This window comes from Heterodontus francisci, chromosome 8 (genome assembly GCF_036365525.1).
Source record: "Heterodontus francisci isolate sHetFra1 chromosome 8, sHetFra1.hap1, whole genome shotgun sequence".
NCBI classification, from domain to species: domain Eukaryota; kingdom Metazoa; phylum Chordata; class Chondrichthyes; order Heterodontiformes; family Heterodontidae; genus Heterodontus; species Heterodontus francisci.
In genome coordinates, this window is record NC_090378.1 from 27,150,593 (window position 1) to 27,164,700 (window position 14,108).

A 14,108-nucleotide genomic window follows, 5' to 3' on the forward strand; every position below is an offset into this window, starting at 1 on the left:
ATTATAGCTGGGGGAAAGGAAATGATGATGCGATTAGGCAAGATTTAGGATGCGTAGGATGGGGAAGGAAACTGCAGGGGATGGGCACAATCGAAATGTGGAGCTTATTCAAGGAGCAGCTACTGCGTGTCCTTTATAAGTATGTACCTGTCAGGCAGGGAGGAAGTTGTCGAGCGAGGGAGCCATGGTTTACTAAAGAAGTTGAAGCACTTGTCAAGAGGAAGAAGAAGGCTTATGTTAGGATGAGACGTGAAGGCTCAGTTAGGGCGCTTGAGAGTTACAAGCTAGCCAGGAAGGATCTAAAGGGAGAGCTAAGAAGAGCAAGGAGAGGACACGAGAAGTCATTGGCGGATAGGATCAGGGAAAACCCTAAGGCTTTATATAGGTATATCAGGAATAAACGAATGACTAGAGTTAGATTGGGGCCAATCAAGGATAGTCGTGGGAAGTTGTGTGTGGAATCAGAGGAGTTAGGGGAAGCGTTAAATGAATATTTTTCGTCAGTATTTACAGTAGAGAAAGAAAATGTTGTTGAGGAGAATACTGAGATTCAGACTACTAGGCTAGATGGGATTGAGGTTCACAAGGAGGAGGTGTTAGCAATTTTGGAAAGTGTGAAAATAGATAAGTCCCCTGGGCCAGATGGGATTTATCCTAGGATTCTCTGGGAAGCTAGGGAGGAGATTGCAGAGCCTTTGTCCTTGATCTTTATGTCGTCATTGTCGACAGGAATAGTGCCGGAAGACTGGAGGATAGCAAATGTTGTCCCCTTGTTCAAGAAGGGGAGTAGAGACAGCCCTGGTAATTATAGACCTGTGAGCCTTACTTCGGTTGTGGGTAAAATGTTGGAAAAGGTTATAAGAGACAGGATTTATAATCATCTTGAAAAGAATAAGTTCATTAGCGATAGTCAGCACGGTTTTGTGAAGGGTAGGTCGTGCCTCACAAACCTTATTGAGTTTTTCGAGAAGGTGACCAAGCAGGTGGATGAGGGTAAAGCAGTGGATGTGGTGTATATGGATTTCAGTAAGGCGTTTGATAAGGTTCCCCACGGTAGGCTATTGCAGAAAATACAGAAGTATGAGGTTGAAGGTGATTTAGAGCTTTGGATCAGAAATTGGCTAGCTGAAAGAAGACAGAGGGTGGTGGTTGATGGCAAATGTTCATCCTGGAGTTTAGTTACTAGTGGTGTACCGCAAGGATCTGTTTTGGGGCCACTGCTGTTTGTCATTTTTATAAATGACCTGGAAGAGGGTGTAGAAGGGTGGGTTAGTAAATTTGCAGATGACACTAAGGTCGGTGGATTTGTGGATAGTGCCGAAGGATGTTGTAGGGTACAGAGGGACATAGATAGGCTGCAGAGCTGGGCTGAGAGATGGCAAATGGAGTTTAATGCGGAAAAGTGTGAGGTGATTCACTTTGGAATGAGTAACAGGAATGCAGAGTACTGGGCTAATGGGAAGATTCTTGGTAGTGTAGATGAACAGAGAGATCTTGGTGTCCAGGTACATAAATCCCTGAAAGTTGCTACCCAGGTTAATAGGGCTGTTAAGAAGGCATATGGTGCGTTAGCTTTTATTAGTAGGGGGATCGAGTTTCGGAGCCACGAGGTCATGCTGCAGCTGTACAAAACTCTGGTGAGACCGCACCTGGAGTATTGCGTGCAGTTCTGGTCACCGCATTATAGGAAGGATGTGGAAGCTTTGGAAAGGGTGCAGAGGAGATTTACTAGGATGTTGCCTGGTATGGAGGGAAGGTCTTACGAGGAAAGGCTGAGGGACTTGAGGTTGTTTTCGTTGGAGAGAAGGAGGAGGAGAGGTGACTTAATAGAGGCATATAAGATAATCAGAGGGTTAGATAGGGTGGATAGTGAGAGTCTTTTTCCTCGGATGGTGATGGCAAACACGAGGGGACATAGCTTTAAGTTGAGGGGTGATAGATATAGGACAGATGTTAGAGGTAGTTTCTTTACTCAGAGAGTAGTAGGGGCGTGGAACACCCTGCCTGCAACAGTAGTAGACTCGCCAACTTTAAGGGCATTTAAGTGGTCATTGGATAGACATATGGATGAAAATGGAATAGTGTAGGTCAGATGGTTTCACAGGTCGGCGCAACATCGAGGGCTGAAGGGCCTGTACTGCGCTGTAATGTTCTAATTCTAATTCTAATTTTGAATACCTCTATCAAATCTCCTCTCAGCCTTCTCTTCAAGGGAAATAGTCCTAACTTCTCTAATCTATCTTTATACCTGAAGTTCCTCATCCCTGGAAATGGAAAAGATTGTATTTCTACAATGTCTTCTAGCTTTTCCTTAAGTATGCAAAACCAATTTCTAAGAGATTCGAGAAATAGTAAAACAGTGCCTGGAGAGGATCCAAGTATATGACATTGTTTGTGAAATGCTAGTGCAAGAAACTGTACCCCTAGAAGGAAAAAGAACCTAAGTAGAGAGGATAGAATAGTTAACTACCAATACAGATTCAACTTTTTACACATAGCACTGAGTAATCCTGTAGCAGGTGAACTAAGTTATGGATAATAGGTAGGAGTGTGCTATTATTTAAAAATGATATACCCAGGAAATTGCAAAACACGCTGCATCACCAGAGAGTGGTAAGAAGGAATTTGGTTTTCCCATTCTTAGTCTTACTATTGTAGAAGGCATTGGGTAGAGGGTTAGCCATCAACCAAGATTTCAAGCTCGCACTCCCCAAACCATTACAAGTTTCACAGTCTTGTTAAAACAGCAATGCCACAATGAGGAAAAACTGAACAGAGGCTTCATGTATTTGAATAGTAAGTATTAATGGCTGATATTCACTTTTAGTGTCTACGGACACAAGTTTGGTGTGTGAAAACAGCTCTGGATGGGACGGGTATTTATTTAGAGATACAGCACTGAAACAGGCCCTTCGGCCCACCGAGTCCATGCCGACCATCAACCACCCATCTCTACTAATCCTACACTAATTCCATATTCCTACCACATCCCCACCTGTCCCTATATTTCCCTACCACCTACCTGTACTGGGGGCAATTTATAATGGCCAATTTACCTATCAACCTGCACGTCTTTGGCATGTGGGAGGAAACTGGAGCACCCGGAGGAAACCCACGCAGACACAGGGAGAACTTGCAAACTCCACACAGGCAGTACCCAGAATTAAACCCAGGTTGCTGGAGCTGTGAGGCTGCGGTGCTAACCACTGCGCCACTGTGCCGCCCAGGGTACTGATCAGTTTTTCAAAAATGCAGACATTTAGTATTAGCTAGAATCTATAAATGGCTTTATTTAAAATATTTTGCGTTTGAAAACAAAGAGCAGCTGCTCTGACTTTTCAATATTTTGCCTCAGCTTTGACCAGCATTACTGTAGTGAAGTTATATTTTGTGAAGAGAATTTCATCAGGTTTGTGGGGTTAGTCATTGGAAATTGCAAGATGTATGTGATGAGAGAATGCATTAGTCTGTTTTTGATGTATTGTCGGGTCTGTAACTATTTTTACTATGTGTAACAGTCATGTTTCGCAGTACTCACTTAAGACATCTAATGATTACTGGAAATGGAATTACACCCCAATGCTTTGGGAATTAAGTTTGCAGAGAACAAGCAGTGAGTTGATCACAATAACAAATTTCCCCTCCGAGTCTGCTGCTGCCCAGAAAATACTTAGGTGGAGACAAGTTTTATGCCATTCTAAAGAGGTAAATGGGAATATACAAAGGCCCTCATCTATTTCTCTTAAGCACTGGACTGAACCAACAGCTCATTTAAAGGGTTTAACCATTAAAACGTCAACCAAGTCTTTCTCTTCCCCTGCAAGAGCCCGTAACAATCAAATTGCAGTTCGGACATTATATTTGCAGCTAAAGTTGAGGAAACTGGAGAGCTCCAGTCAGGCTTGATGTTCACATAAATAAGTATTTAATGTGAAATATTATGAAGGGATAACCCATTTCCTCAATAGTAGTGTGACTACCATAAAATCCACTGATCGTTACACTCCGTTAAGGGCTCAAAAGCTATCCGGAGAAAAAACAGAAAATGCTGGAAATACCTAGCAGGCATGGCAGGATCTGAAGAAAGAGAAACACCGTCAGTGTTTCAGCTCCATGACCTTTCATCAGATTTCCCCTCTCTGTCAAGGATGTGGCCTGGCAACTCAGCCAACCAACAGATACCAGGAGCTAATGTTAATTTATTAACCGCACTGTCAACCTGTCCTGCCACCTTCAATGACTTATGCACATTAACACCCAGTCTACTCTGCTCCTGCACGCCCTGTAGAATTGTACCCTTTATTTTATATTCACTCTCCATGTTCTTCCTACCAAAATGAATCATTTCACTTTTCTCCACATTGAACTTCATCTGCCACTTGTCCTCCCATTCCACCAACCTATCTATGTCCTTTCCAAGTTCTACACTATCCTCCTCACTGTTCACAATGCTTCTTAGTATCATCCGCAAATTTTGTAGTTGTGCCTTGTACAGCAAGGTCTAGGTCATTAATATATATCAGAGAGAAAGAATTCCAACACTGGACCCTGGGGAATTCCACTACAAACCTTCTTACAGTCCAAAAAACATCCATTAACCATTACTCTTTGTTTCCTGTCATTCAGCCAATTCCATATCCATGTTGCTACTGTCTTTTTTATTCCATGAGCTATAACTTTGCTCACAAGTCTGTTGTGCAGCACTGTATTAAATGCCTTTTGGAGGTCCATGTACACCACATCAACAGCATTGTCCTCATCAACCCTCTCTGTTATGTCATGCAGGCCCTCACCTGCCAAGAATGAGGCACATTTATTTTATCGTATGAACATTGATTTTAAACTGTTGCTGGAGTGAGGAAATGACTTGTTGAACAGATCAGCCGTGGCTGGAAAAAACATTTGCATACTAACAGAGGGTGCTTGTGTAGATAAAGGACCATTCCCTGACGTATTCAACCCGTAATGGATGTTGATCACCGGACAGTGAAGGAGTGTGGAAGCACATTCCAGGGCCTGCTGGTGTGTTGCAATCCACAAGGGCCAGGACTGGGTGGACCAGCTGGTCACATGACTAACTGGCTGTTCCAGGGTTTTTTGAACTAGCCACAGAGAGTTTGATTTGAGAAAGACTGTTTGTTCCTGGATTGAGAAGATCTCTCCTGTCTGCTCCCATTTCTTTCTCACAAGCCTCTGAATCCACTGAAGACACATGAACCCCAAGAGAGAAAAGTCTCCTACAGCGAACACGGTTTAAGAAGAATACTGGCCCCAATGAAAAGAAAGGTCTACCTACAATCAAGGACTCTACAGTAAGCTCAAAGAACCATAACAACAGCTCTTCAGATATTGCCTCAAACTTTTCCACTTTATTTTTCTTCTGCTCTTTTTTGTCTCTATTTGCATGTGTGTATCACATATGCATGCTAGTGTGGGCATGTCACGTATCCATAGGCATCAACCGAATTAGAGTTTAAGTTCAAGTTTACTAAATTTCAACCTTCTTTTCTTTAAACCTAAGGAAACCTGTTTGTGCTGATTTCTTTGCCTTATAATTGGAAAGTGGTGAACAAGGATTTACCAAGGGAGAACTAAAAACACAGTGTGTTTAAAATTAAACCCTGTTACGATTGGGCCAGGTGAAAGCTGAAAAGGAACACTAGACCTCTTTCTCACCTGGTTGTAACAGAAATTTGGAGGCTACTATCTGGGATTTTACCCACAAACAAATGAGGGAAATTGGAAGTGGGAAGGCAAATTGTTCCCAATCAAAAAAAAGCAAGATTTCAATACAGGTTTTCTTATGGTTGTGTGTGCTTGAATACTAACATGTCTGCAACTGAAGCTAATAGCTCCCCAAGCCAAGGTGAAGTAATTTGGAATAAGTTAAAAGCATTGTCCATGGAGGAGTTGAGGAAAATGGCTGAGCAGTGTGGGATCACTGTACGTGGCAAGGCTAGGAAGTCTGAACTCATAAGGCTAGTGGACAACCATTTTTCCCTTGAATCTGAGGAAGCAGAAACAGGGTTAGAAGTAGATCCCGACAGGGTATTGCTAGCAAAGCTACAATTGGAACAGAGGAAACTTGAATGAGAGGAGAAAGAGAGAGCTTTCCAGAAGGATCGTGAAGAAAAAGAGAGGACAGAGAAAGAGTATTCCGGAAGGAACGCAAAGAGAGAGAACTGAAGAGGCTTGAGTTAACTAGGGGGTGACAGAGTAACCCCAGTGAAAGCATGGCCAATATGGAGGAGCATAATTCAGGGCTGGGTACAAAATTGTTAAAACTAGTTCAACTAATCCCAAAATTCAATGAGGAAGATGTAGAAGAAGTTTTTGTGTCCTTTGAGAAAATGGCAAGGCAGCTAAAATGGCCAGCTGTGACCTGGCCTCTTTTATTACAAAGCAAGCTAACTGAAAAAGCCCATGAGGTTTATTCCTTGTTGCCAGATGAGAGTTCATCAAATTATGAACTGACAAAAAATGCTAGCCTCGGGGCATATGAATTAGTACCCGAAGACTATCGACAAAAGTTTAGAACCCTCAAGAAGCAAGCTAATCAAACTTATATGGAGTTTGAAAGAAGTAAGCAGCTGGATTTTGACCAGTGACTGAGGGCTCGTAAATACAGCTCAGCCATGAGAATCTCAGGAAAGTAATTCTGTTAGAGGAATTTAAATATTCTCTCCCACTCTCCATAAAGATCCTTGTAGAAGAGCAGCGGGTTCAGAGAGCCTGGCAAGCGGTCGTTCTGGCTGATGAGTTTGCTTTAATTTATAAGTTGGTCCCCCAGGGGAGAACCTTTCCTAGTCACCCCCACAAATCCAAAAGGCACAAAGGGTAGGAAGGTGATAGGAGCCCAAGCAGTCCTGGGAGAGAAAGAAAAGCAGGAGACTCCTCCAGCCAAAAAGGAAGGTGCTGTGAGCTGCAGTGAGATCTGGAGACCTGTGTGCTTCCATTGTAATAAAGCAGGGCATTTAAAGGCTGACTGCTGGAAACTAAAGGGAAAACTGGTAGGGTTAATCAGGGCACACCTGCTCAGTGAAGAAGCGAACCTGATGCAAAGCACAGCAGAACAAACTGTGGTTTTAACTGCATTAAGAATGCAACCCAGGAAGTTTACTACTGCAAGTGCAGGAAAAGTTAATAGGATTCCTGAAGGTTATCAGAGTTTTGAGTTTGAACGGAAAGTAACCAATAACCTTTGAGTGGGGCAAGCAAGCCCATAGTAATTTTCAGGCACACAGGGGCTGCTAGATCCCTTTTACTGGGAAAAGGCCTGACATTTTTCCAGAGAGTACAGTGAACACCAGAATGGTGGTAAATGGTATTGGAGGGCAGTGTATGCCTGTACCTGTACATCGGGTGCACCTGGAGTGTGACCTAGTTTCAGGACCAGTGACCATAGGAATTGTCTTGCTCCTAGGTAGTGATTTGGCGGGGGTGAAGGTGATAGCCCCCCTCCTAGTAGTGAAAGAAAGACCGTAGGAGATCAGAGAGACAGGGCCATGGCAGGAGACTGTCCCCTGCAGATTTCCGGAATGTGTAGTGGATCAGGCCATGATCAAAACCGCTCCTCCAGAGGAGACTGAATTAGCACTGCAGGCAGATGACCAGGTTTGCCAGTCTGAGATTTTCTTTGGAAAGTTAGGAAACCCAGGGAATGAATTAAATGGATTTTCCCCAGGTGAGGCTCAGCGAGCCGACCCAGTATTGTGAGAGTTAGCACAAGCTGCCCAGTCTGAATGTGAAGCAGAGGGAGTCCCTGATTGCTCCTATTTAAAGAATGCTGTACTCATGAGGAAATGGAGTTCTCCTCACAGATCTGAGAGCAAGGAGTGGGCAGAAGTTCACCCGTTAGTGGTGCTGCAGAGCTACTGGAGAGAAATATTAAGAAGGGCCCACGAGACTACAGTGGCTGTACATGCCGGTGCATGAAAAACCAAAGCCTGCATAAGACAGAAGTTTGACTGGCCAAAACTCTACAAAGATGTGGTGGAGTACTGCCAGGTGGAGGAGAAACCCCAGCCTACAGTGAAATCTGCACCCCTAAGTCCTGAAGGACCCTCCAGCAGAGGGCTGGTGAACTGAGAACAAAAGGGGACAGGCAGGCACACGGCTGGCAAAGCTTAGAAAGGGTAGGGGAAAAAATGACCAAGAGGGCAGGTTAAAGGAAGTCTGGGAGGAATCCCAGATGAAAACCCCTACTGTCCGGTCAGCCAAACGCGTAAAATTTGAAAAGCTGGACCCCACATCCTCCAATGTAAATGCAGACACTAGAAGCACCCCACCAGAATTGCAAACAACATTTACAAGAACGTGTAGAGACAAAGAAAGACCTCTAGGGGGCAGAGCAACCGTAAGGGTGATGCCTCACCTAGCCGAAGTGTCACAGGGGAATACAGTAGAGTCTGCACAAATACCTGCAGGCAGGAGTGTCCCAGAGGACAAAGGGGAGATTAGCAAAGTATCACCAAAGAACCACATGTTTACTGGGATGCCAAAAAGGGGGCAATTAAAGCAGCACTGGCACCAAGAAAAGACAGGCTGTAATAAGTTTTAGGATTGATGAATGAATGGGAATGAATGAAAGAAATGCATGTTTTTTTTCTGTATCTTGTATATTCTCTCGACACTTTTAATAAATTGTGCTTTTCCCAAATTGCATTTCATTCCACTGGGTGTGGAGGTGTCATGCAGGCCCCCACCTGCCAAGAATGAGGCACATTGATTTTGTCATATGAACATTGATTTTGAACTGTTGCTGCAGCGAGGAAATGACTTGCTGAACAGATCAGCCGTGGCTGGAAAAAACATTTGCATACCAACAGACGGTGCGTGTATAGACAAAGGACCATTCCCTGACACATTCAACCCACAATGGATATTGGTCACTGGAGAGTGAGGAGTGGGGAAACGCATTCCAGGGCCTGCTAGGGTGATCCAGTCCACAAGGGCCAGGACTGGTTGGACCAGCTGGTCACATGACTAACTGGCTGTTCCAGGGTCTTTTGAACTAGCCACAGAAAGTTTGAACTGAGAAAGACTGTTTGCTCCTGGACTGAGAAGATCTCTCCTGTCTGCTCTCATTTCTTTCTCACAAGTCTCTGAATCCACGGAAGACTCATGAACCCCAAGAGAGAAAAGTCTCCTACAGCGAACAAGGTTTAAGGAGAATACTAGGCCCCAACGAAAAGCAAGATCTACCTACAATCAAGGACTCTACAGTGAGCTCAAAGAACCGTAACAACAACTCTTCAGATATTGCCTCAAATGTTTCCACTTTATTTTTCTTCTGTTCTTTTCTGTCTCTATTTGCATGTGTGTATTGCATATGCATGCTAATGTGGGTGCATCGTGTATCCATAGCTGTCAATCGAATTTGAGTTGAAGTTCAAGTTAATAAATTGCAACCTTTTCTTTAAACCTAAGGAAACCTGTTTGCGCTGGTTTCTTTGCCTTATAATTGGAAAGCGGTGAACAAGGATTCACCAAGGTGGAGCTAAAAACACGGTGTCTTTAGAATTAAACCCTTTTATGGTAAGACCAGGTGAAGGCTGAGAGGGACCCCTAGACCCCTTTCTCACCTGGTCATAACTGCTACCTCTTCAAAAAAACTCCAGCAAGTTAGTTAAACATGATTTTCCCTTAGTAAATCAATGATGGCATTCCTTAATTACCCCACATTTGTCCATGCACCTTTTAATTTTGTCCCGAATTAACACAAAATGCTGTTACAATTATATTAGAATACTAGGAATATTAGGATGCGGGTAATATTACAAATGAAAATATGGAAATGGCAGGCTTGTTGAATAATTACTTTGTGAAAGTCTTCACAGTAGAAGAAGGGGTTAATATACCTGACTTTCCAGGGAAATTAATAATGAATCAAGGACAGGAACTCACTGAAGCTGACCTAAGCCACAAAACAGTATTAGAAAAAGTAATGGCATTAAAGACTAACAAATGCCCAGGACATGATGCTTTCCGTGCAAGGATTTTAAAAAAAGTTAAATGAGAAAATTGTCAAAATCTTCAAAAGCTCTCTCGATTCAGGCATTGTCCCTTTATTTTGGAAAATTGCAAATGTAGCTGCATTATTTAAGAAAGGTGTGAGAGAGAAAACCAAAAGTTCTAGACTTGTTAGTCTAACATTTATTGTGTGGGTAGGGATGGGGGTGGGGGGGGGTAGTTATTAGAATCTCTCATTAAGGACAGAGTAACTGAGCACTTAGAGAAATTGGAACTAATTAGAGAGAGCCAACATGGATATGCAAAGGATAGTTCATGTTTAACAATCCTAATTAATTTTTTTGACGAAGTAACTAAAGTAGTAGACAGGGCGATGTTTATGGATGTATTTTGTGTGGACTTCCAGAAGGTTCCACAAAAGAGACTTTTAGCTAAAGTTAAAGTTCATGGAATTAGGTAAATTATAGACCTGCTCAGGAGATTGATTAGTTGGTAGAAGACAGAGAATAAATACTGGATATGTACTCAATTTGGATGGAAGTGACCAGTTTTGTCACCATAAGGATCTGTGCTGGGGTCTCAATTGTTCACTACGTTTATTAATGACTTAGATAATGCAAAGGAGAGCCATATATTCAAGTTTGCCAATGAAACAAAGATTGGCAGGATACTATGTAGTGCAGACAAGAACAAAATTACATTGATAGGTTAAGTGAGTTAACTGTGATGGATGTATTTCAGCACAGCTAAGTATGAGGTCATTCATTCAAAGGGATGGAAGGGGTCATTGACAGTGCTATCAAACGGCACTTGCTCAGCAATAATCTGCTCACTGACACTCAGTTTGGATTCTGCCAGGGCCACTCAGCTCCGGACCTTATTACAGCATTTGTCCAAACATGGACAAAAGAGCTGAACACCAGAGGTGAGGTGAGAGTGACTGCCCTTGACATTAGGGCAGCATTTGACCGACTATGGCATCAACGAGCCCTGGCAAGACTGGAGTCAATGGAAATCAGGGGGAAATTCTCTGCTGGTTGGAGTCATACTTAGCACTTACTTATTCGAGTCATACTTAGAACTTCTGGTTGTTGGAGTTCAACCATCTCAATCCCAGGACGTCACGGCAGGAGTTCCTCAGGGTCATGTCCTAGCCTAACCATCTTCAGTGACTTCATCAATTACCTTCTCTCCATCATAAGGGCAGAAGTGGAGATGTTCGCTGATGGTTGCACAATGTTCAGCACCATTCGCAACTCGTCAGATACTGAAGTGGCCTTCTTGGGCCGAAGCTGTGCACGGTAGTCCTGCAAGGCCATTTGCAGTCTCCACGACTGAATTTAACAACCTTCCACCAGCCATGCTGCAGCCACTGGGGTAGCAATGCGTAGGAGCACTTGGACAGGCAAAGGCACATGGAAGAGAAGCACTGTGGGTATGCACAGGGATGAAGAGCTGTCTTTTGTATGGAATATTCAATAGTTTGTTCGAAATATTTGTTTTGTGGTGACCTTTATTTCAGCATTGTGGCCAAGTTATGGTCAATAATGAATGGATGGTAAGGTATGTGACTGTTGTTGAATGGGGAATCAGGATTGTGTTCACTGGAACTGTAGTTGAATGAGCTGATTATAGACAGCATGGCCAGAAAGGGGATATGTTGCTTGCCTCCTCCTTCCCTTCCTTCTCCATCCTCTTCCTCAGCTGCTTGCTGTATACCTGGTGGCAAGGACTGTGATAGAACATAGAACATAGAACAGTACAGCACAGTACAGGCCCTTCGGCCCACGATGTTGTGCCGAACCTTTAACCTACTCTAAGATCAAACTAACTACCTACCCTTCATTCTACTATCGTCCATGTACCTATCCAAAAGTCGCTTAAATGTCCCTAATGTATCTGCTTCTACTACCACCGCTGGCAACGCATTCCACACACCCACCGATCTCGAGGTTATGCAGGATACAGCAGACCACGACAAATTGTAGTGCATAATCTGGCAAGTAATATGATAGAATTCTATATTAAGTTTGAAACATATAGTTCATTCTGAAACTAGGGTTTTAAATCTGAACAAAGGAAACTATGAGGGTATGAGGGGCAAGTTGGTTATGGTGGATTGGGAAAATACACTAAAGATTTGACAGTAGATAGGCAATGGCTAGTATTTAAAGAAATATTACATGTTTTACAAATTCCTCTGAGACACAAAAACCCAACAGGAAAGGTGAATCAACTGTGGCTAACAAAAAAAGTTAAGGAATGCATTAGGTCAAAGGAAGTGGCTAATAATGTTGCCAGAAAAAAGCAGTTAGCCCGAGGTTTGGGAGCAATTTAGAATCCAACAAAGGGGGACCAACTGATAAAAGGAAAAGAGATTATGAATGTAAGCTAGCTAGAAACATAAAGGCGGACTATAAAAGTTTCTTTAGGTATGTGAAAAGGAACTGATTAGCAAGGACAAATGTGGGTCCATTGCAGGTGGAGACAGGAGAGTTTGTGGTGGAGAATGAGGAAATGGTAGAGAGGCTAAACAATTACTTTGTATCTGTCATCACGGAAGAAGACACAGAAAATCTCCCAGAAATATTAGGGAACCAAGGGACTTGTAAAAATGAGGCACTGAAACTAATTAGTATCATTAAAGAGGGAGTACTCAAAAAAATTAATTGGACTGAAAGTTGATAAATCCCCTAGACCAGATGAGCTATATCCCAGAGTATTGAAGGAGGTGGCTATAGAGATAGTGGTTGCATTGGTGGTTATCTTTCAAAATTCTATAGATTTTGGAAGGGTTCCTGCAGACTGGAAAGTAGCAAATGTCACCCCACTATTCAAGAAGGGAGCGAGAGAGAAAATGGAGAACTACAGACCTGTTAGTTTGATGTCAGTAGTAGGAAATTATTAGAATCTATAATAAAGGATGAGATAACTGGACACTTGGAAGATCATATGATTGGGCAGAGTAAATATGGATTTGTGAAAGGGAAATCATGTTGACAAACCTGTTGGAGTTTATTGAGGATGTTACTTGTAGCATAGATAAAGGAGAACCAGTAGATGTGTTGTATTTGGATTTTCAGAAGGCTTTTGATAAAGTCCCACACAGGTTAGTAAACAAATTTAGAGCACATGGGATTGGGGGTAATATACTGCCATGGACTGAGAATTGGTTAACAGACAGAAAGCACAGAGTAGGAATAAATGGGTCATTCTCAGGATGGTAGACTATTACTAGTGGGGTACTGCAAGGATCAGTACTTGGGCCACAGCTGTTTACAATCTATAGAAATGATTTGGATATGGGGACTAATTGTAACATTTCCAAATTTGTGGATGACACAAAACTAGGAGGGAATGTAAGTTGTGTGGAGGACACAAGGAGGCTTTTGGATGGGCTAAGTGAATGGGCAAGAACATGGCAGATGGAATATAATATGAATAAGTGTGAAGTGATCCACTTTGGTAGAAAAAACGGAAAGACAAAGTATTTCTTAAGTGGTGAGAGGTTGGGGAGTGTTGATGTCTAAAGAGACCTGGGTGTTCCTTGTTCATACTAAAAGCTAATATGCAGGTGCAGCAAGCAATTAAGAAAGCAAATGGTATGTTGGCCTTCATTGCAAGGGGATTTGAATACAGGAGTAAAGATGTATTGCTTCAATTGTATAAAGCCTTGGTGAGACCTTATCTAAGAAAGGATATACTTGCCATAAAGGGAGTGCAATGGAGATTCACCAGGCTAATCCCTGGAATGGTGGGATTGTCTCATGAGGAGAGATTGCAGAAACTGGGCCTGTATTCTCTAGAGTTTCGAAGAATGAGAGACGATCTAATTGAAACTTACAAAATTATTACAGGGCATGACAGAGTAGATATGGATGGGATGTTTCCTCTGGCTGGTGAGTCTAGAACAAGGGGACACAGTCTCAGGCCATTTAAGACTGAGATAAGGAGGAATTTCTTTATTCAGTGGAATTCTCTGCCCCATAGGGCTGTGCATGTTCAAGATAGAAATCAATAGATTTCTGAATACTAACAACGTCAAGGGATATGGGGATAGTGGGGAAAAATGGTGTAGAGGAACATGATCAGCCATGATCTGTTTGAATTGTGGAGCAGGCTTGATGGGTCAAATG